The sequence below is a fragment of the Monodon monoceros genome, unplaced genomic scaffold (assembly GCF_005190385.1).
Source record: "Monodon monoceros isolate NGI ecotype Baffin Bay Population unplaced genomic scaffold, NGI_Narwhal_1 Super_Scaffold_1, whole genome shotgun sequence".
Lineage (NCBI taxonomy): Eukaryota > Metazoa > Chordata > Mammalia > Artiodactyla > Monodontidae > Monodon > Monodon monoceros.
Window position 1 is genome coordinate 27,767,128 of NW_021703765.1, and position 22,441 is coordinate 27,789,568.

General features: G+C 43.4%; 1 protein-coding gene across 2 annotated transcripts in view; it reads right to left on the minus strand.

Annotated features, from left to right (window-relative positions):
• SETBP1 (SET binding protein 1) overlaps nucleotides 1-8,247 on the minus strand; it is a 374,804-nt gene extending 366,557 nt beyond the window's left edge. For both annotated transcript variants that reach the window (XM_029221193.1, XM_029221203.1), the window contains exon 1: nucleotides 8,068-8,247. The gene's annotated coding sequence lies outside the window, so the exon portion shown is untranslated. The remainder of the gene's footprint in view (nucleotides 1-8,067) is intronic.
• Nucleotides 8,248-22,441: the final 14,194 nt, after the last annotated feature.

Here is a 22,441-nt window from a genome sequence, read left to right on the forward strand (position 1 = left end):
TGGAACAAACTGCAATGCTGAGACCTTAATAAACATATGTGGATCCAAAAACCAACTGTAATCAAGCTCTGGAGTACAAAATAATGAACAGAGAGAAGGCCCACAGGGCTTTCACATCAAATCATCCTTTTTAGTCACCATTATGAATCAATACTTTAAAAAAAAAATCAAAGCTCTCATTGCTCAAATAACAATAGGTCACAGACATACCACCCAACAACTGCAAGGGACTTGCCACCCAGATTTCATTATTTTGCTACAAGCACAACAACTGTGCCCCAATTGCCTCTAATGAGAGTTCTCAGGCCACTGCATTGAATTCATCAAATTCAGCATCTCCAGCAACTACATCTTTCCAGGCCCAAGTTCAAACCCCAAGCAGTTTCTTTCCACTGACAGAACTCTCAATCTTTGGCAGATAAAAGGAATAAAGAAGAAATTGCTTTTTACGGAGTTAGGCTAATTGAGTTCCTTGCCTTTTTTTGTTTTTCTATTCCAAGTCCTAGAGTAAAACTAATTGCAGCATCTCAGTAGCTTGTAGAGCCTTGCTCTTCCTAAATACTCAAGCAGTGTGCTCCTAGGTGACTCAGAATGCCCTCTGAACTCAGGTCAAAACCCAGCTTTCCTGATTCCACCCCAACCCTAATCTCAGAGGCCTCTGGCTTTGGACAAACTGCGGGTCACTCGCTTTCATCTCAAAATGCATACAAACCAACTCACTAATTGTTATTGAACACAGGCCATGAAAGGGCAGACTCTGCTGTGGGGACTGAGCAGACGTCCCGGGACAGAGGCACAGCCCTAGCCTTCATGCCCAACAGAATCTACACAAGAAAACAATGCCTAGCCACCGAGGTCCATGAGGTCCGAAAGTAACCATGGCAGAGATTCCAAATGCCTACTGGGCACAGGAAGCAGTAGTAAAGCCCAGATAGGGAATATAGTCTAGATATTCCAGAAGCCGTCTTTGTCTGCTTCATTCCCGTTGTCTCAACTCAGTCATTTCACCAAAGGGGGCCAGTTTTCAAAAGATGTAGAGGATCAATCCTTTTCTTCCTTCCACATTATTCACTATAGTACTTCTTCACACTTAGCTCACCATCCCCTCCTCTCCTTTCCGTGTCCCCAAGTCTGGCTCTTTGGTGCTCACTAGGGAGTTTCTCCTGGTCCCAGTTCCCCTTCTGAAGGTAACTCTCATCCACAGCAAACACTTAGCAAAGTTCACTGATCCTCAGTGGGAGTGGTGTGAACAGTTGTTGGGGTGCCAGGAGTTCTGAGCTTTAAGAAACCTTTAAAATTCCCAGGACACTTCTACCTATAGAGTCACAGAATTTCAGAAGGGGCCCTCCCTCCACATCAATCCAAACTCCTTCTCTTTACCATGGCTCAAGCTAAGGAGCAGAAAGGCAGTGCAGCTTGTCCTGTACCACGTGCTGACGGGGAGCCAGCCCAGCCTGCATCCTGCCTCTCAGAAGCCTGTCCCTGGAACTTTCCCCTCTGAGTGCATTTCTCTGCTCAGCCTTCTTTTCCACTGCAGCCAGGCGCACTCAGTCACCGAGGAGTGGGAAGCACTTGGACTTAAGTAACAAAGAAGATTGCATGGTTAAGTGCCAAAATGAGTGTGGTGGACAAAAAAATGCAATTGGAATTTTCAGAGAAAGTCAAGAGCTATGTGTGCGAGAGGGGCGAGGAGGCTCTAGTAGGTACTTAATAAATATTTTGATGATTGAATGAATGAGTGAATCAGTGACTGATAGGATGTAACATGCAGTAAAACATTAACTCTTAGGCTTTGAGGGAGAAACTGAGAGTGGGCGATTGCCCCTGAAAGATAGCCAAAAGTATAAAAAGCCGTTGACTTAAGTACTTATTATTCACTTTGTCTAAGAGGTCCTCGTTGCGTTGCTTCACCGTGCAGAGCTTTAGTGCATCTTAAACAACATTCACTTTTAATATTCTATCTCTGCATAAATTCTGTGATTCATTCATGCAACAGAAATCATTCATAAGTAGGGCTTTGTGGGGCAAACTTGGCCCCATCCTTCAAGGACTCACAGCCTGGAGAGGTGAGTGACAACGAAGAACAAAGCAGCACGTGCCAGATGCCCGGCAAGTACTTTAGTCCTGAAGGGCTCTGGAGAAGGCAGTGAAGAGCTAAGAGCTGGTCAGGTGTCCGAAGAGGTAGACACTTTGGCTAAAAGGGACCAATAGGGACACCTTCCAGAGAGGAGTCGTTGATACAGAAGGAGCAGAGGTGTGGAGGTGGACAAGTGTACATAGTGCCCAGGGTCAGCAAGGAAATCAGTCTGATGGGAGCAGAGGCCTCTGCGTGCTGCATAAAACGGGGTTCACCCAAGAGTGCTGCAAGGTGCCTGGTACAGGCTGCTGGACAGGGCGAGCCAGGAATTGTGGGAAAGAGAAAGAGGAGCAATACAGAAGAGTCAGACAGCAAATGGACAGTGAAGAACTTTCCTGATTCAAGAGAACTTGCTGGGTTTGTCAGGACAGATGCAATCTTGCTCTCAGTTCTGTTCTTTAGAGAGGGTACAAACTCTGTCTTGAATATCATTTCTCAGCCACTGTGGCTCCCTGATGAAAACTCTCCCCCTCGCACTCGCCACCCATTACCTCTCCTCTCTGTGTGTCTCCATGTCTTTTTCTTTCTCCTTCTCATTCTTAACTCAAAGAGCATTTCCTGAGCACCAATACATCCTTGAGTCAAAACTGCATACTATCTGAGACTCTGAGTCTCAGATGTGTATGCAAAGTAGGCATCCAACAATTCAACTGATTTAAAAATACATATACTGTACACACTTTTTTCCCCTTTGGTCAACTCAGGAGCACAAAACAACTATTCCCTGACTGTCTTAGAACAAAAGGGGCCTCTACAGGCATTTCTGGTCAAGCCAAGAGGTTATTAACCTCCAAGCGATGGTGACAATAATCCCAGACATCAGTTTCCAGGAGGCAGTGTGGAAATCCTCTCGGAGTTCAATTACTGAAATTAGCTGGTATTATTTAATCTGCAGAACCCCTATGTAGTAGGCAGGGTAAGCATATTTTATCCCTATTTTACTGATTAGTTTACTGAGGCTCAAAGAGGTTAAATAACTTTCCAGGGACATTTAGCTGGGAAATAGTAGGGACAGGATCCAAAGCAGATTTTGTCACTTCAGGTGTGATGCTCTTCACACTTTAACAGAGCCATCTGGTCCCATGTGGGCCACCAACTTGTGTCATTTCAGCAAGTCAGCACATCAATGGCCTCATCTTCTGAAAGGGGATAAAATGCTTAGTAAGCCTCCCTCCTTAGAAAATCAAGGGGGCAGATGTGGTATAAAGATGTTTTTGAAAAGAAAAAAGTGCCATGCATATAAAAAGGAGTATGTTTTGATAGGAAAAGATAAGTTGGGTCAAAGAAACATTTTTCCAAGCTGGCAAAGTTCTGAAACTCCTATCTGCTCTCCATTCATCCCCTCTCCCTTCCCAGCACTTGGAAAGGTAGAAGCCTCTGCCTGCCTGGGGGTTAGCTCAGCTGGCTTTGCCTGTAATTATTTCTCATGGATCTGCAGATCACAATCCATCATTAGCTCCTGGGGAGGGGTAGCTGCTTCCTCCCAAGAGATCCTGTGGACTTCAGGGCTGCTCACATTCTCCATTTGACCCTGGCATTAATTGCTCTGAACTGGATAGGAAGTCAACTGCAGGTTTCCACACCAAAGGCCATTAAAAAAATAATGTTTCCTCAACCTTAGATGGTACTCTCTAAGGGGGTAAAAAACCAACTCTGAAAGGGAAGCTGTTCTGACCCAACTCTGAAAATTCCAGATGTGAAATGTAAGGGCCACTAAGTTGGACTCAGTTATCTAAGGTCACCAGTTTCCCCCAAAACTTCATATTGCCCCAATCTGGTATGTCTAAGGAGGCATGAGAATCTAGTAGTAGGCTAAGTGAAAATGGAAATAAATACTTAAAGCCAAACAAGAATGTAAGTTGGCATCTTTCCCCTGCATTTATGAAGTAGTACACTCTGCGGGCAACTTGGTGTTTACTTTTCTGCACTTAACAAGCCTTTGGCTGCCCAAAGTGTCTGCAACTTCATGGAGAGTTTGTGAAACACCAGGGTTTCCTTTAGAAACAACCCTAAATGAAGCTCACACCTATGGCAATAGGTCTGATGGCTGTACTCCTTATTCAATCCTGACCCAAAACATTTTGGGAAGCTCGCCAGGTTTCACAATATACCATAGGATAGCAATGGAATTGGACTGTTTTGCTCACTTCTTCACAGGAACCCAAGGACCAAGCATAGTGATGTGTGGCCAGGACTCTATGAGCCTCCTTTCCTCAGGGCAGTGCTGCCACCCCTCCAGGACAAGGGCAGCCTCTTGTCTCCACCTCCACCCCCAAATAGACCTCTCCCACACAGTGGGTCTCTAAGCAAACTCGGTAACATCTCATTTTTTAAGGCACTGCAACTTCTTACAATGTTAATGTGTTAATAATAATTTACCCCATTCTTCTGGCAGGAGCAAAACTGAAGCAACTTGAAATGCCATCAGCAAAAAATTATTTATTTCCCATTCCTGAGCAGTGAAGAAAACAAGGTTTTGTTTGGCCAGGTCCACTCTTGATAGCTATCTGGTTTCAATTAAAACTTCAAGTCTCCAAGGGAAAAACTGGCATTCTGGGCCGCTGAGGCCCAGCCAAGTTTCAGTGTCTCTACAAGATTTCAGAAAGGAAGTTCCATCCAGCCAGCCACCTCTCATCTTCCTCCTTTTGCATATCATATAGAAGCTTCAGAGAAGAGACTAAAGTACAACTAAAAATAATGACCAGGTTGAAAGAACTCTGCCCTCCTAGAGATACATTTTTTGTGCCAGAGAAGTATTGATTCCGCTCCTAATGGAATTGAAAGTCAAGATAACAGCAGAAATGGAATCAAGAATCCAGGGGAAAGTGCCTACCTATTTATTTCTTCCTCAGCAAACTCCTGCCTCTCCCGACTGACCATTTTCAACTAAACTTTCTACAGAGATTCCAAGCACTGTTCTCTCTTTGCCCCCAGCCCTCATTTAGGTCAGGTGATTTACAAACTAGCTTGCCATGAATAATAAATGCACTCACAGGACCAGAAGCCCTCGTGGCACCACCAAAGGGGCTCCTTGGTTCACTCAGGTACACCCCTAGGACTCCCCTGTGTGAACTCCAGAAATGGGTCTGCCAGCAGTGCCTTCCTATGGGATGTTCTGATGTTAACATACGAAAGGCTGGATTACACTCCTTCACTTGCCTACCCCATTCGTGAACATATAAGGCAGTTGATATTTTCTCCCAGGCTCTGAGTGGCTGAGTGGCCCCCTTCGGAACCACATCACTGCCTCTCAGCCACTCCTCCTTATGTTCACTACAAGCCATCCCATCCCCCACCTCCAATTTGTTTATTCCAGTGACACATCTATTTTCCCTGCTAAGGTAGACAAGTCTGTTTCCCTCCTCTGGCTCCCAATAGCATTCACTCACCACCTCCTCCCCCCAGCCCCGCTCAGGTTACTATAGTGGCTAGCAGCTCCCAGAGCCCAGCTCTAACACCAATTCAACTTCCAAAGACTAAGACTTTTATTTCCTTAATGGGGGAGGGGAGATGGTGCGCAAAACAGCACTTTCTGAGTACCTGGTCTCCTATCTTCTCAGGCTACATATATCCTGGATTTTGCAAATACTCTGTGTTTAACCATACTCTTCTGATCTGTCCTGAAGCCCTTCTTTGGTAGCAGGCAAAGCAATTAAGTACAGAGGAAAATACTGCATCTTCAGCTTAACTGAAACCTGGGACTTCCAAGTCAGGGCAAAAGATATCACTCCTCCCTCCACTAGTCTTGGGATGGCAGAAACCACAGAAAGCAGGAGAAAGGGGAGGGAGTGGCCTGGGATTGTAAACTGGCTACATTTTAAAGTGCTACAAACTTTCTGCTCCCTCACAGGCCCCTGGACAGCTGGCTCCGCCTCCCTATCCCAGCCAGACAACATCCAACTGGGGTGTGTGAGGATAACTCTCCCAGACCATCCTGGTCTGGCCCCAGTGTTGCAGATGTGGACTGCATAGAACACCCTTCCTCTCCTCTCCGCGTCCTTCTTTCCCAAACGACTCCTGCCCCTCCAAAACACACGAGTGTGTGTGTGCACACATACACACAGGTTTTGAGGATAAGGATGGATTAGGAAGGGCACATCTGATTTACCTGTGTAAACTACAGGAGGGTAAAAGATGGGGCAGGACTGCCAGATAGTTTTGGCAATAGCGACTTTATGAAGTTAGTTTTTGCATAAAACTGCAGGAAAAGAAGAAAAACAGGATGAAGAGTAAAGGAATGAAAAGGAAGAGAATAACATAATGTAAGAGGAAAATAAGTAATATTAGTATCTCCATAAATACCACAGACTCCAACTAACTTTAGGAAAAAAGATGTGGATAGTGATGAAGGGGACGGGGAAGCTTGGAAGGAAAAGTAGCTGTGATTGAATTCCAAAATAAACTGCCCTTTCGGAGGAGAGCTTCTGCAGGGATACAGTGGAAACACAAATTGGCCTTTTAGCATTAGATGTCAACCATGAGATTATCAGGACAGTTTATTTGAAGCGGAAACGAAATCGGAAATCCTTCCCTGAACAGTCCTCCTAGACCAATATACACACCCTCAGAACCCACAGAGACACACATAAAGAATAAATGCAGCATCAAGGGGCAATAAGAACCCGCTCCCCACACTCCCAGCACCTCTAGCCTCATCTCATACTTCCAACTGCACAACTTTCCGATCTCCAAAGAAAATACTTCCAGTTGGATCCTATTTCAGAATTGTAACTGGTGTGGGTTGTGATAGGAGGGGTGTGTGCAGCCTGTAGGGGATGGGGACTGGAAGACAGCATTTCGGTAGTTCCTTATTTTTGTAGAGCCAGCATGCTCTACCGATCAGAAATTGCTATTACCCAACAATGCTTCCATCACAAATACACACCAAAAACAGCATCAGCGTTATCACCATCTTGCTAAAGATCTGCCCAGTCCAGTTTACCTGACTTTGTCTCTGTGGAACTTCTACAGTATTTTAGTCAAAGAGATAATCGTTTGAAAGACAAAAACAATAAATCGATACTGAAGTGTTCCCTTTCAAGAGTTATTTCCCACTGGAAACCACCGAACAGGGAAGCCTGTCGTTAATTCCCAAGACCACGGCTCCTCTAGAAACACACACAATGCGTGCTTTCAAAAAAGGCATTCGTCTGCTTTTAAGGGAATTCCTGTCTTTTCAGAGTCCCCAAACCGGAGAGCACGAGAAAGAGACTCAGATCCATTGATTAAGATTTTAAGAAAAAGACTAACACAGAGCCACGACGCAAGCACACACCAACCTTCGCCGGCTGGACCACTTCTTCCCTGTTCTTCTTTCTATTAACGACACGTTAGATTCTGATACATTCCCCCCCACCCCCCCCAAAAAAATCTAACTAGATACAATGTAGCTCTCTAGCTCCACTTAACCTGCAAGTTACAAAGAGAGAGAGAAAAAAATATCCTGCCGCCTTCCCACCCCTTTCCCTACCCCCTCCCCCTCTCTAGTCCACTCCGCCAACGCCAAACCCGCCAGCCCCGGCAGTCAGCGGCCGGACTGAGGGAGGGTGCAAAAGACGTGGGGAGGGAGAAGGCCGGGGTCGGGGGCGGTGGGGGGGTGGGGGGATCAGATTAGGCCAAACTCAATAAGGTCCCAGACCTCCAGCCCAACGCCGCCACCAACGAGTCACTTCAAATGAGCCAGCATCTCTGCCCACCGCCGGCGGGCCGTAATCGCGCCCATCCTCGGCAGCCTCGCCGGGACCGGCATCCCGCCCCTTCGGCCCGGTCTCCCCCTTCCCATCGGTGCAAAGTCAAAGCCCCGGCGAGGCAGCTTTAACTTTTTCATGCAGGGAACACACACCGCCCCCGACCCCGAGCGTGCGGCGGCCCGCGGCGTGGCTGGAGGCTGGGCGCCGGGCTCCCGGGCCAAGGTCGCCGCGCGTGCTCACCCACGTCCCGGCGACTCCGGCTCCGCTGGCCCCGGCGCTCGCTCAGATCCCGGCTCCCGTCGCTCGCCCGAGCCCCCGAAGGTGCTGCTGCGGCAACTCCATGGCGATGAGCATCTGTCACACGGCGAGCCGCGGGCTGGCCACCCTCGCTCGGGGGGCGCCGGGGCCCCCGGGCGCCCGGAGGCGGAGGCGAGCGGCGGGCGCCCCGGCCGGCCCCGCGCTTCCCGCCCGGCGCTGCCGCCTGCGCCGCGCCACCGATTTACGGAGAGAGATATCAAGGGGGAAAATGGCGTCTCCGGAGCCCGAGGAGTCCTGGAGTAATCACATTCACACACACACGCCCGCACGCACACACTCGCACACCGCGCGCCGCGGGCCTGGCTAATTTTAGCAGGAGCCCCCCCACCCCCCAAATTATATATATCCCAGTCTCTCCAATCAATGCTATTTTTTTTTTCTTTTCTTCAAAGGATGGATTGGAGCCTTAAAAAATGTTGCCGGGTTCGGGCTCGCAGGAGGCGGCGCGCGGAGGGCGAGGGCGCTTTTGCTGAGCTGTGCAGTTCGGTCCGCGGCGCCCGGCGGCCCAGCCCGCCAGCCTGTCCGCCCGCGGTCGCTAGTGCTGCCGCCGCCGCCGCCGCCGCCGCTCCATGGCCGCGCCCGACCCGCGCCCCCGCCGCGTCCCCTCGCCACCCGCCCGCGTCCCCGGCGAGCGCTGGAGTGGGGTCGGGCCCGAGTGGCTGCCTCCCGCGCCCTCTCCCGAGTCCCGGAGTCCTAGTGAAAGGAAGGGGGAGGGCGCGGGCGGGGGAGGGGGAGGATCGGAGCGGCAGCGCGGCGGAGCCGAACGGGGACAGCCACCCCGCGATCTGCCTCGGAGGGGATGCGGGAACCCACACCACTCGAACAGCCGATCGGGGGCCGCTTCCCCGACTTGAGCCGGGGGAGGCACAGCCAGTAACAGGCGAGCGACCTCTCCCTTCACCCTCCTGCAATGAATTTCTGTGAATTTCGATCAATTGGAGGGAGTGGGGCTTGTGCCCGGGGAGAAGGAAAACACTTCGTGGAGTCGGACCGGGGACCCCTCGCCGCCCTCGCGCCCCTCCCGCTCCCCTACGCCCTCGAGGCCCAGTGGCTCTGCGCGCCGGAGTCCGCCGCGGAGACTGGGCTGCCGCGGGGACCGCCGCGGGCTCGGCACCGGCTCCCGGGCTCAACACTGCCACTATCTGACACAACAGGAGCAGTGTTGGGGGAACTGCGCGCCGAGGCGCGAGATGTGATAGGCTCTGAAACTGGGTGCATTTTTTTAACCTGGTAATTACATTTCAGGGTGTTATATTTTTGTTAAGCGACATGTATGCATTCAGATGCTTATGTGCATTTTCTCGTTATTCACCAAAATTCGACAGTTGATGGGGGAAAGACACTGAGAGATGACGTTGGCATGCAATTCTCTATTAAGGATGGTGAAAAGAATAAGGTGGAATGTCTTCAGTTCATACAAAATATAGTGGTATTTTAATCTCTTTGACTATTTGTATTGGGGCTGCAAAAGTGGACCTATTCAGGCCACTCAGTTGCAACCCCAGGCAACTGAGGAATGTAACCCCTCAGGGGTGTTTCTACATTATAGGACAGATAGGGATTCAGGAAGGTTTGCAAGTGGTTTTGCTTAAAGACCTTGTGTAGAGTTTACTCAAAACTCGGATTGTGAGAGAACTCCTGCTTACCACGTTTTATATTGAGAGTTCTGGGACTTTGGATTGAGGAATGATTTGGTAGTGATTGGGAATGACCCCCACCAACCACATCAGCCACTGAAGACCTGGGTCGCTTGCTCGTGTGAATTGTCACAGAGCTTCTTCACTCTCATCACTCTTTTCACAGACCCCGTAACTCCCATCCTGGTCCATGTCCCTGGATCAGGTTCAGTCTGATTCTGAAAAGATCACTGCCCTCTGACCAAAGTGCCCTTACTGTCTTCTTTTTTTCAAATAAATGTTCTGATTGGCCAAAAACGCTTCCTCTGTTACTCATCACTGCAAGACCTCTGTTAGAGCAATGTTTCAATAGGTCTTCTCTTACCCCTATACTGGAGTACTGTTTTTATTAGTGGAAAGGTAATGCTTAATTAGAAAAGAAAATCAGCAGGACATATGAACTGATAATAGAAATAAAGATCTAGGCACAAAATTTGATGTCAAAAACAAAGATTCTGTGCCTGATTCCTTCTGTACCTAGATTTCTGAAATCCTATACCAAAGCCCACAGAGGACTAAGATAGCATGTGGGTTTTTGCCTACACTTTCCAAATGGAGAAACTGAGCTCCAGAAATCAGAAGGGTGTGCCCATGAGCATATGGCTGGCTGGTGTCATCTGAGCCAGAACTAAAGCTTGTTGCCCAAGTCCTTTCCCTTCTTAACCTTAGCATATTTACAGGGTCTTCCATCCTGTGTTGTGTTTCTTTGAAGAGCAGCTCAGAGAGCACATGGCATATTAAAAATTCACTATAATAGATGGTAAGTCTACAGCATTATGGTGCAGTAAAAGTTTACCTGAGAGATCACTTAGTCAAACCCCATCATCTTAAAATTGAGGAAACAGAGACAGAGATGCAGTGGACTGCTCCAAGTCATTAAATTAAGGCAAAGCCATAAACAGACTCTATGTCCTGTGACTTCTCAGTCAATGTTCCTTCCATACATGTAGCCCATTTTTTGATCATGAGGGTGAGAGGAGGGGAAGGAAAGGGGGGTCTTCTCACTCTTTGTTTTATATAGCTATATATAAAGCACACATACATATGCACATATATATATATGTGTATATCTACATATACTAATATGCATTACATATACTGTATTTTGGATATATTTTAAATTTTAAGCATATAATAACATTAATAATATAATTTTTGTATATAATAATAAGGGATTCCTGAAAAAACTAAAGCCACACCCCTGAACAATATGTTTATTGATGGAATGGGGACCTGTATTCAAATCCTAGCTAAATATCACAGGAATTCTTTTTTTTTTTTTTTTTTCGGTACGCGGGCCTCTCACTGCTGTGACCTCTCCCGTTGCGGAGCATAGGCTCCGGACGCGCAGGCTCAGCGGCCATGGCTCCCGGGCCTAGCCGCTCCGCGGCATGTGGGATCTTCTCAGACCGGGGCACAAACCCGTGTCCCCTGCATCGGCAGGCGAACTCTCAACCACTGCGCCACCAGGGAAGCTCCACAGGAATTCTTATCTTCTTTCCCTGGTAGGCCACTTTTTGGTTATCTGAGAACCAGATCCTAAAACACAGAAAGTCCTAACTGGTAAAGAAGTTGGTCTGAAAATTAGTGCCATGCAATTTTAAGATACCTATTCCCAATGCCCCAGGATCCTTGAGAAAATAAAGGGGCAATATGAGCAGCTGACAGGAATACACACAACACACATCTCTTAGTCCTACAGTCTCCAATGTCAGCATCTTGCAGTCACTCAGCAAATAATTATGTAGCATGAATTATACCAGACAAGATGGTAGCAACTAGAGATTCAAACTCAGAATTCACAACCCAGTGGTAGAGACTGACATGCAAACTTCTAACTACATCTAATATATGGAAATATCAGAAAGGAGATGTTTACAAAGTACACAGAGCACAGATGCAGAAATAGTAGAAGGGTGAAGTCATAAACCATATCTTCTTGAGAACTGCTGCACATTTATTATGGGTTGGGTTGGCCAAAAATTTCCTTCTATTTTAAGGTAAAAATAAGAGACACACTTTTCATTTTCACCAAGAACTTTATTGAACAACGTATTCGCCATTTTGTTCCACTACCTTCTGCCATTTTTCAGGCAACTTCATAATTCCATCTTCCCAAATCTTTTTATCTTTTTGAGCAAAGAACTCTTCCAGGTGCCTTTTACAATCTTCCAGGAAATTGAAATTTTTCCATTAAGAGAATTTTGTAAAGATCAAAATAAATAGAAATCTGAAGGTACAATGTCTGGTGAATACGGCAGATGAGTCAGAACTTCCCAGCCAAGTTGTAACAGTTTTTGCCTGGTCATCAAAGAAACATGCAATCTTGCATTATCCTGATGGAAGATTATGTGTTTTCTGTTGACTAATTCTGGACGCCTTTCATCCAGTGATGCTTTCAGTTGGTCTAACTGGGAGCAGTACTTGTTGGAATTAATTGTTTGGTTTTCTGGAAGGAGCTCATAATAGAGGACTCCCTTCCAATCCAATCATATACACAACATCACTTTCTTTGAATGAAGACTCGCCTGTGGTGTGGTTGGTGGTGGTTCATTTCACTTGCCCCACAATCTCTTCCATTCCACATTATTGTACAGTAACCACTTTTCATCGCCCATCACAATTTGTTTTAAAAATGGAATGTTTTCATTATGCTTAAGTAGAGATTCATATGTGGAAATACGGTCAAGAAGGTTTTTTTCGCTTAACTAATGTGGAACCCAAACATCAAAGCGATTAACATAACCAAGCTGGAGCAAATGATTTTCAATGCTTGATTTGGATATTTTGAGTATGTCGGCTATCTGCTGCGTGATATAACATTGACTGTTCTCAATTAATGTCTCAATTTGATCGCTATCAACTTCAACTCATCTACCTGACTGTGGAGCATCATCCAGCGAGAAATCTCCAACATGAAACTTTGCAAACCACTTTTGACATGTTTGATCAGTCACAGCACTTTCTCCATACACTGCACAAATCTTTTTTGTGTGTTTCAGTTGCGTTTTTACCTTTCTTGAAATAATAAAGCATAATATGCTGAAAATGTTGATTTTTTCTTCCATCTTCAATATTAAAATGGCTACACAAAAATTCACCAATTTTGGGTAGTTTTTATTAAATGCATGCTGATATGACAGTTGTCACAATACAATCTAACAAAACTGTTTCGAACAAAGTTCATGACAACTAAGTGCTACTAGAGCCATCTTATGGAAAAACCCAAACAAACTTTTTGGCCAACCCAATATCTATTTAACATACATATTTCTTTTTCCACTTTTTTACACATATACCTTTTTTTCCCCTATAACCTGTTTTTCCAACCAAAGGTAAAAGTTTTGAGGACAGGGCTGTTCCTTGCACACGCAATGTCAATAAATATAGGCAAGAATAAATGTCCCCCGATATCACCAAATAACTGACTTGCTGCCAGCTGGGCTGTTGCTCTGTGCTTTAGGCATCCCTGTGACTAACTGGTAAAATGACCATAATAGTACCCCCTCACTCCAGGCTCCACACGAGAGATACTGCAAGGAGCTGCAAGTTAATCATGTCCCTACATGGCTTGAGAGCTAGATAAAAGGCATATATATAAGCAATGTGTAGTTCAAAGTACAAAGGTTGGTCATGTCATTTTCACATCTCTAAAACTAAAGGTAGAAAGAAATGAGTCAAACGCATCCATTATTCCTTTGTAAGAAGTTGAGATCAAATTGTATAATCAAATCCTCAGAGCCAGTCATCTTCCCTTCTTCAGTTCAAATACTGTATTGATTCTCACCTTTTTAGAAAATGAAGTAGTATTATCTAATGTAGTACTTCTCAACACTTATTGTGAATCAGAATTACCTGAGGGAATTACTGATGCTTGAGACCCATATTGATTTAATTGGTCTTAATAATAATAAATGCCCTGGGTGCTTCTAATATGCAACCAGCATTGATAATCACTGACCCAATAGAAAGGGCATGCCCCATAATGTGATCAGGATACTTCGAAAGCTCCTATCCTCTTAGGTTAGGTAGCATTAAAGAAGTTGTACCTAACCAACGGAGGTGATAGCCACAGTGAATTGTAGTGATTTTTGGAGTTTGGGAGCAATTCTGGAAATGTAAAAATTGGGAGTATGTTCCAACAATGTAAGGAAAAGACCACAGACCAAATTGTTAAGGAGACTAACTTCTAAGCTTATTTGGAAAGTCCTCTCATCTCTCTGACTCTAGGATCCCACTTTTGAAAAAGGAAGTTTATCTTAAAATCTTCTGAGGACCAAGCCAGCTGTAGAATTCTCTCCATTTTTGATTCCGGGACACAAGAGAGTCCCAATAGGACAGTGAGAACATATTGGGAACAGTCAGAGTGGGATGTGAAAGCTGTCCTTAAATGTAAGAAAGACATTTTGGGAAAATAAGGATTAGTTTGTTTGACTCTGCTCTATAGGGCATAGCAAGCCACAATCAGCTCAGGTAATGAACAGGCAAATCTCAGCTCAATATAATGGAACGTAAGATGATTCCATGATTGGACCTAAGAGAACAGATCATCTTAAATAGTAATGAGCTCCCTGCCTTGAAAAGTGCTCAGGGAAAGATTGTGTACCCTTATTTTTCACTTCCCCCAACCACAATCTGTGAACTCCTTGAGGTCAAGGGCTTTGCATTATACCTCCGTATTGTCACTGAATAAAATTGTACCTGGAGCCCAGCGTACGTCCAGTAAGAGTTCATGGAATGTCAAAAATAGTTAACAGTCAATATGATATGGAGCCAATTGGTCAGAATGTATACTGACACATGGCCTTGCTCAGCCAGTTGGTATCTCTTTAGTTTTTGGACCCTTTGGAGGTTCAGGAGGGACAGGATGATACAGTGAAGGGTATGGGGTGAGTTTGGAGCAATAGTTATTTAAAAATTCTAATATTTTAACACCATCAGGCCTATCCATGTATATTAGATTAACATTGGTTTTATATCATGAAAAATGAAAGAAAGAATGAATCAATCAATAAAAGCTACAGTGGAGAGATAGAAACTGATAAACTTGGACTCTAGTCCTGTTCTGCCATTAACTGGCTGGGTGAAGCTGAAGACATTATTTCAGCCCCCTCTACCTTAGTTTCTTCATGTGTAAACTGAGAATCATAATCTTATCCTAAGGTATCAATCATCATGAGTCTTACCAGAAATATCAGATATAAAGTTACATTGCAAGTTAAATAATTCTGTTCAAATACTGGTTTTGATAATTAAATATGATGTGGACATTTAAATCACTGCCTCCGGATGCAGCCTAATTCTACCCGCCTCTGAGGATCACAATGTATTTTTCTCTCTTCTAGGAAGTGAGAAGGCAATTTTTACTCCTGATTACTCCCACCCCAGCCCCACTTTGGAAAGGGCTCTTCTCTCCAGTGGCTTCCCCTTATGCTACTGTGGTTGCTAAGCAACAGGGAGCTAAGCAGGAACAAAATGTAATTGTCCCAGGAAGGGAATTCCAGGTCTGACAATGACTGGATAGCAGTTTTGGAATCCTTGCCTTCCTGGTTGCAAGAAATTCACTACAGGAAGATTTCTCATCACGTGGTTCCTTCTGCAGATGCTCCAAGAGACCAGCTTTCACTACTTGAAAGGTGGGGGAAGGAGCATTTTTCTGGGTTTTCATTTTCTGGCTCCCTGGCACATTTTTTTCACTGTGATTTCAGAGTGCCCCACATCTGCAGCAAGATTTGGAATTTTCATAATTCTTAACTGAGCCTTAGGAGCCCAGCTATAAGGAATTTATGTTTATATCACTGTGTATGGCACAGGAGCCGAAAGGAGATCTGGGAGGAATACCACAGGGGATGTAGGCTCTTCGTTGCCCCTAAAAATCCATCTACTTGGGCTAAAACAGACAGAAATACGCACAGAAATATGTTGTAAGGATGGCTTGTTTATATTGAAGGGAATTTATTGAAAAGCTAAAGAGGAACCTCATGGAAGGCAAAAATAGGAAGTACACCAGGCCTTGTGGGAACTGGGAAGTTGCCAGGCAGCTCCTCTCTCTCTCCCTCTCCAGGGTCACACTGTCTCTTGTCCGTGCCTCTTTTTATCTATCTGTTTTATCCTTTCAGAGACAAATTCTCTCTGCAAGCTGCTTAGTTTTGCTCCTTCACAACTTTGGCATTTATCTGACTTTAGTTTACCCTATCCTCCATGACAACCCTCACCTGCCATCCTTTCTGTGATTCCATTTCCTCATAGAAAAATATCTGATTGCCTCCCAGTGCATCAAAAGGACATTCCTGGGACCCATGACTGTGGCCAAGGGGCTGGCACACACATGGCTCTACAGCCTTAAGCATTTCTTCAGGAGGACTATAGGGAATGTATCTATGATGGGGCCTGGGCTGGACTTGAACTCCAGGAATATTTAGAATGAAGAGCTAAAACTCTCAGGAAACTTAGGTTTCCAGCACCAAGGTCATCTTGCAACATGGGAAGAACTTGAGCTTTGAGGTTAGACAGGCTTGGGTTTGACTCACTCTGAGAAAAACTAGACAGGCTACTTCTAGTAGCCCTGATCTTCTTCTTGATCTTTTACTTCTAGAAGACTTGATCTTCTTCATCTGAAAAAAATATGCCTACTCCTAGTAGCATCAAATCTTTAGGGTTTTAGTGAGGATTAAGTGCAATTAAATGAGATAATGTATGAAAAGACGTATGTGGCCAAGATTTTGCTAGATACTATAAAAAAGTACAGAAGATACATAGCATAGTTTTTGGTCAATAAACTTTCATAGAGAAACTACTGTGTTTGACCTGTACTTTTTCTAGGCATACAAAAACTATTAAGATGTGTCCTTTACATTGAGAAATTTCAGTCTAGCAGAAGAGACCCAGGCAATGTTAGAACCCGACCGTCATTCCACCCTCTTCATTTCTTAGTGGTTGAACCTGAAAACCAGATTGACTCATTCTTGACCTCTTGCCCAAGGCCAACTCTAGCTATTAATAGCAGGAGAGTCTTCTGTATGCAGCTTTTCCCTGACCTCATGCAGCCTGCAATCAAATTTTGGCAGACAAGATTACATGTGAACCAGTAAATTAAAAATACAAACTGTGCCTGCTACTGACAAATGTAAAGTTGCAGAAGGGATTCCCTCATAGGAAAGAGATTAGGTGAGATGATCTTTAAAGTGCTGTCTATCCACTTGATGCTATGAAACTAAGAGTTGAAAAGAAAAAGAAATCCAAGTAAGCTACAGTTAAAATAGAAGCCTTTACAGTCAACTTGAACTTCCTGAAAAAAAAAAAAGGACATAGATCAAGAGGAAACTGGGTAGTTCAGTATGGGTAGCTCAGTTTTACCATGTGATAAATTATAAGCATGTGGAAGTGTCAGCTCATTATTGCTGTTTGGAGTTGTCTCATGGCTTGACCAATGTCATATGAACATTAGAAAGACCTAATGCTCATATGGGGAGGACAGCTTGGGTAAACATTAATTTGAGCCATGCTTCATCAACAATGGGTTCATTCTATACTTGAGTTGGAATCCACAGAATCCCTCTTTGCCCCTTGATAGTTAAGCTATTAATGTCAGTAACCTATCAAATATAGAGCTCTGGATCTTGACACTAGGCAGATCTTGAAAATGGCTTTGGTTTAAACCCAGTTGCAAATGATTCAGCACAAGGGCCATGAAATGGAACCAGCTAAGGAAGCTGAAACAAAGTGCTCAAAGTTACAGCACTAGCAGAAACCAACACAGCATTTTAAAGCAATTATACTCCAATAAAGATGTTAAAAAAAAAAAGTTACAGTACTAGTTTGTGGAACTGGGCTTCGAAGCTCAGTAGTCTGAGTCCAGAATCCACCCTCTTATTCACAGACCCATACAGCTGCTCTTTTGCAATAATGCATAGCCAGGAAGCAGCACAGAGACACCTGGATGTTCCTTAAATCACCTCTTTAGAATGTATTGAATGAGCTTGTTGATTTCAGCCTTCTAAGTAAAAAAAATCATAGTAACGTTAAAACTTTGAATTATAGAGCTGGCAGGTTCTTTAGGGATCATTTGGACCAAGAAATTCATTTTAGAGATGAGACAAAATTGAGAACCAGAAAGATAAACTGATAAATTTCCCAAATTTCCATGCAGGTGACAAAGCCAGGTTTAGAAACCAGCACAATGGACTGGCAATTCCAGAGCCCTTCCCATTATACTCAGCTGCCAGGGCTTTAGTTGTACCCTCTGCAGACCAACTCAGACTAGGAAAAAGAGAACTAAGAATTAGGAGGTTCACCAAATGAGCATACCCATGAACCTCCAAAACAGGGAGATTTGGGCATGTTCTCTTTGAGAAAATAATTTGGCATATGCTTTTGTGATTGTCCATTTTTACTCCAAATTGTAGCTCAGAGGAAAGAAAATAGGGTTGAATGCTTCATGGTTAGACTGATATTCTCTCAGCAATTACTCTAATTTTTGTCTTGTAATAATTGAGAGTAAGAAGACATATTAGAGGAAAGTAGAAGAAAAAATATTTAGAGAAGTAAAGAATAAGCTGTAAGTATGAACTTGCATGTCGGATATTTCTGAAAACAGTTGGTAAAGCAAAATCAATTATAATGTCATATATTCATACTGAAAGATATAGGATTCATCCACCCATCTTGCAAGCCACTGGGTATAGGGCATAATGATAAGCACTATGAGATGTATAAAGAAGGGTAGTATACCATCCCAGAATGGGAAGCACTCTCAATCTAGACAGGAACTCACAAGCTTTAGTGTCAGGTCTGCAGAGAAGTTGATTCAAGATGATTCTAAGTTCAATCAGAAATAATGACCAAATACAATAACTTACAACTTTGCTTATCCAGATCCTCAGTTAATTTTACTAAGGCAATCATTTTCTGAACATCTCACATAGTATTATAAATAAATGATTTCCCTTGTAGACGATATTTGGGTACCCATATTTGATTATATTGTCTGTAATCAATCTGTATCATCTGCTATTTAAAATTAGAAGAAACTGGCATGCAGGATGAACGTCCATCAGGCCCTAAGACTTTCTACAATCAATTAAATTATTTGTGTGTGTATTTGTATTTCCAACCTAGTTCTCAGTTTCTCAACAGTCAATTCCTTCTCTCTAGACAATAAGGTAATGTGTACAAAATACTAAGCACAGTGGTTAATGGGCTGGCAAGTAGGCAGATGGGAATAGTTTCCATTTATCTTACCCACCTAGATTATCTTTTTTTAAAAGTGGAAGTATAGTTGGTTTACAATGTTGTGTTAGGTGTTAGTTTCAGGTGTACAGCAAAGTGATTCATATACATATGTTCTTTTCCAGATTCTTTTCCGTTATAGGTTATTACAAGATATTGAATATTGTTCCCTGTTCTATACAGTAGGTCCTTGTTTGTCAATTTTACATATAGTAGTGTTAGATTATCTTTCTCTGTCTTCTGTTTGAACTATCATTTCTTCAGGTAACTCAAAATTCTGCTTATGGTGATATACCATCCTTTGGAGATTATTACTATCTGTATCTAATGCTTTAACCATGGGAGCAACCTGTATATAGTTGCAGAGTTGTGATACATAATACAATTATCTCAAACTAATATACTCAAGTTTGAAAGAACAAAGGATAAATGAAATGAGCAAATTAATAAAATTTAATTTTGTTTAACCTTAGTGCATAAGATAAGCATTGGCTTGTTTATATAATGCTGTTCTTTAAATAAGGGTGCCACCCTGTGAAAGTGGTGACTAAGCATTTTCGCTAGTTCAGACACAAGACTGATAAAAAGCAATTCTATTTCTTATCTAAAGATTCATGTATTTATTAGTTGTGCCAGGATAGGTGTGTAAAGGGTCAGAGCTTAGTGTTATATCTGTTCAGAAGGTGTGGCAGACTTTGCGGGGAAGCCCCCTGAAAGCAGTGGATCAGCCATATAGGCAGGGCAAGCTTCCAACAGAGATATAAATGTTTAGTCACAACTTCTATAAAGGGTCAACGATAAAGCTGTGGGTGTGCCAACAGGCAGGCAGAGCATGATGAAAGTGAATCCAGGGCAGCAAAACTCTGCAGGTAACATCTGTGAGATCTGTTCATGGCTTGGGAGAAAGAGGAGATTGTCAGAGTAAGAAAGGGACCCAGATCAAACCAGTTCATTAGAAATGGTAGTCATAATAGAGATTAAAGCTAAAGTGGAGTCTTCTGAGCCCACTGTAGAGTGGTGATGCCCAAGAAGGTATCTCTGGCTCTGAAACTCAAATGGAGGGACTCTGGCAGTCAGAATGAAGCCCCGGTGGGGCAGTGAGTCCTGTCAAATATTAGTACAGGAATAGACTATCCTGGGAGGAAATCAAATATTCAGCATCAGATCATGTCAGGCGGCCCCAACATTACTTGCACAATGATTGGATTCTAAGCATCACCCTATCGCTTAAAGAAGAGAATGGAGAGACTGGAGTGGTTGAACTTTTGTGTAGAAATCAATCTGTCTACTATGGAAAGGTGAGGAAGATACCAGCAGAAGAACTGAGATGGCAGAGAGATGTTGTTAAAAAGGTCCTTATATGTTGTAAATACAATTTCATTTATATTAGGAAACAGCTTCTACCCAGGGTCTAGCTTTTAGTTAGTTGGTTTCAAGAGTAAATTTTAAAAATTTGCTAACTTAGAAAAAATTAGAATTATTATCTAATTGAATATGAATTAATATGAATTAGTATGAATACAAGTGTTCTGTTTTGCCAGTGGATTTTAAGTGAATCAGGAAGAGAAACAAGCATTTTACTTCAGCATTTTCAAAGTATTTATTGAATAGCAACTACTGCTAGAGACTTTCCTTACCGTGGATTTCTCTCTTGCTGCAACTCCTTTTCAACAACTGATACCTACCACCACCACCACTGCCCCACAATCTTCTGCATGGGTTATTTTCTGTATTTATCACCAATCCCTTTCTACAGTGCCTGGTTAAAGTACTTGTCTACCTAGTCCTTACCACCCTAAAGAGGGGCTGCCAGAAACATGGGGTTCTACCTGCCCATGTATACTGAGTTAGGAGACTCTGCCCTTGCAGAGGTAGGAAGGAGAAGCCCAGAGACGAAGAGCAGGTCAGCTCAGAACAGTCAAGAGTTTTGGCCAGGGAAGGCAATGGCTAGCTTAATCATTTTCTACAGTGGTAGATATCAGATGATTTGCAACCTCCAGCCAGGCTCCTCCCAATTTTTATCCCCTCTACTCTCTTAATGATATTCCCAAGCTCTCTCTACCCTTCTACATGTCTCCACTGGCTAAGCAGGGCTTAAGGTTATGATTTACGCTGACTTACAGTAGGCTTTTGGTTATGTGGAGAGATAAATAGACTTCTACTTCTGGCTCTGATGAAGTGGCTGGTATCATACCTACCCACCCTCTAAGAACAAAGCACATCTGTTTGAAGGCATTTGATAGCATCTAAGAAGCCAAAACATGAAGTGTCAGGATCCCCAAAAGAAGGAAAAGGTTTTGAGGAAAGCCAGATACTCTGCACTGTTTTGTTCCCTCGAGACATTTGCTGATTCAGAAACCCTACGTGGAGTAAGAGTCCGAGTAACCAAGCAGAAAGGAGTAACTAAAAAGCAGAAAAGCTGAGTAGGGTCTAAGTATGTCATGAGGCTGGCAGACAAAAAAAGTAGTTTAGGACTTCAAAGGCAGCCAGGACTTGAGGAGCCAGAGTCACAGAGAGAAGTACAGCACAGAGAAGTAAGCTCTTGTACTGATTTTCCTCTCACAGAATGTGATGATTCCTAAGGAATATGTAGCATGGGAATAAAAGTATTCCAATTCAGGCCCCACTGAGAAAGATGGATTCTGGTAAATATTCCCACACTTTCATTTGGAATTGTGGAAGTCTCTCATTTTAGGAGTAAGGGTAAACTAAAAAACTACTTACAATATTAGAAGACCTTACAATATTAGAAGCCCAGCTCCAAATTAATTCAATATCTGATTAAATTAAAGTGAACAGCCTGCGAGAATCAAAAGAACATTCTCTCTGGAGGAAAATAACATGAATTAGAACTTCTGTAATTTTTATACACATGCCAGATGTGGCATCAATCAAAAGGTAGCAGGCATTCAAGGAGATGGAGAAAAGAAAAAATAGACAATTAAAACTGAGTAAAAGTTGATTCAGATTTGGAATTATCAGACATGGACTATAAAATAATTGTGATTAGCATATTAAGAAAAAAAAGAAAAGTTGCAGAATTTCACCAGATGCATACTTTTCACTGAAAAAAGAAACAGAAATTGTAGAAGAAGAAAACTCAGAAACAGAAAGTAAGTTCTCTATAAATGGGTTCAGTGGCCAACTAGATACAATTTAAGAGAGGAATGGTAAACTGGAAGTTAGGTCAACAAAAGAGATCCAGACTAAAGCATAGACTAATAAAAAATACAGAAAAGATATGCCTGGAACATGAACTATGTAGCAGTGATTTAACATTTTTCAAAGGATTAAAATATTCTACAGTTCAGAGAATGATCTATGACAAAATGGAGTTAACTAGAAATTAAGAACAAAGAGATAGCCCAGAAATGACATAAAATCCCATATGT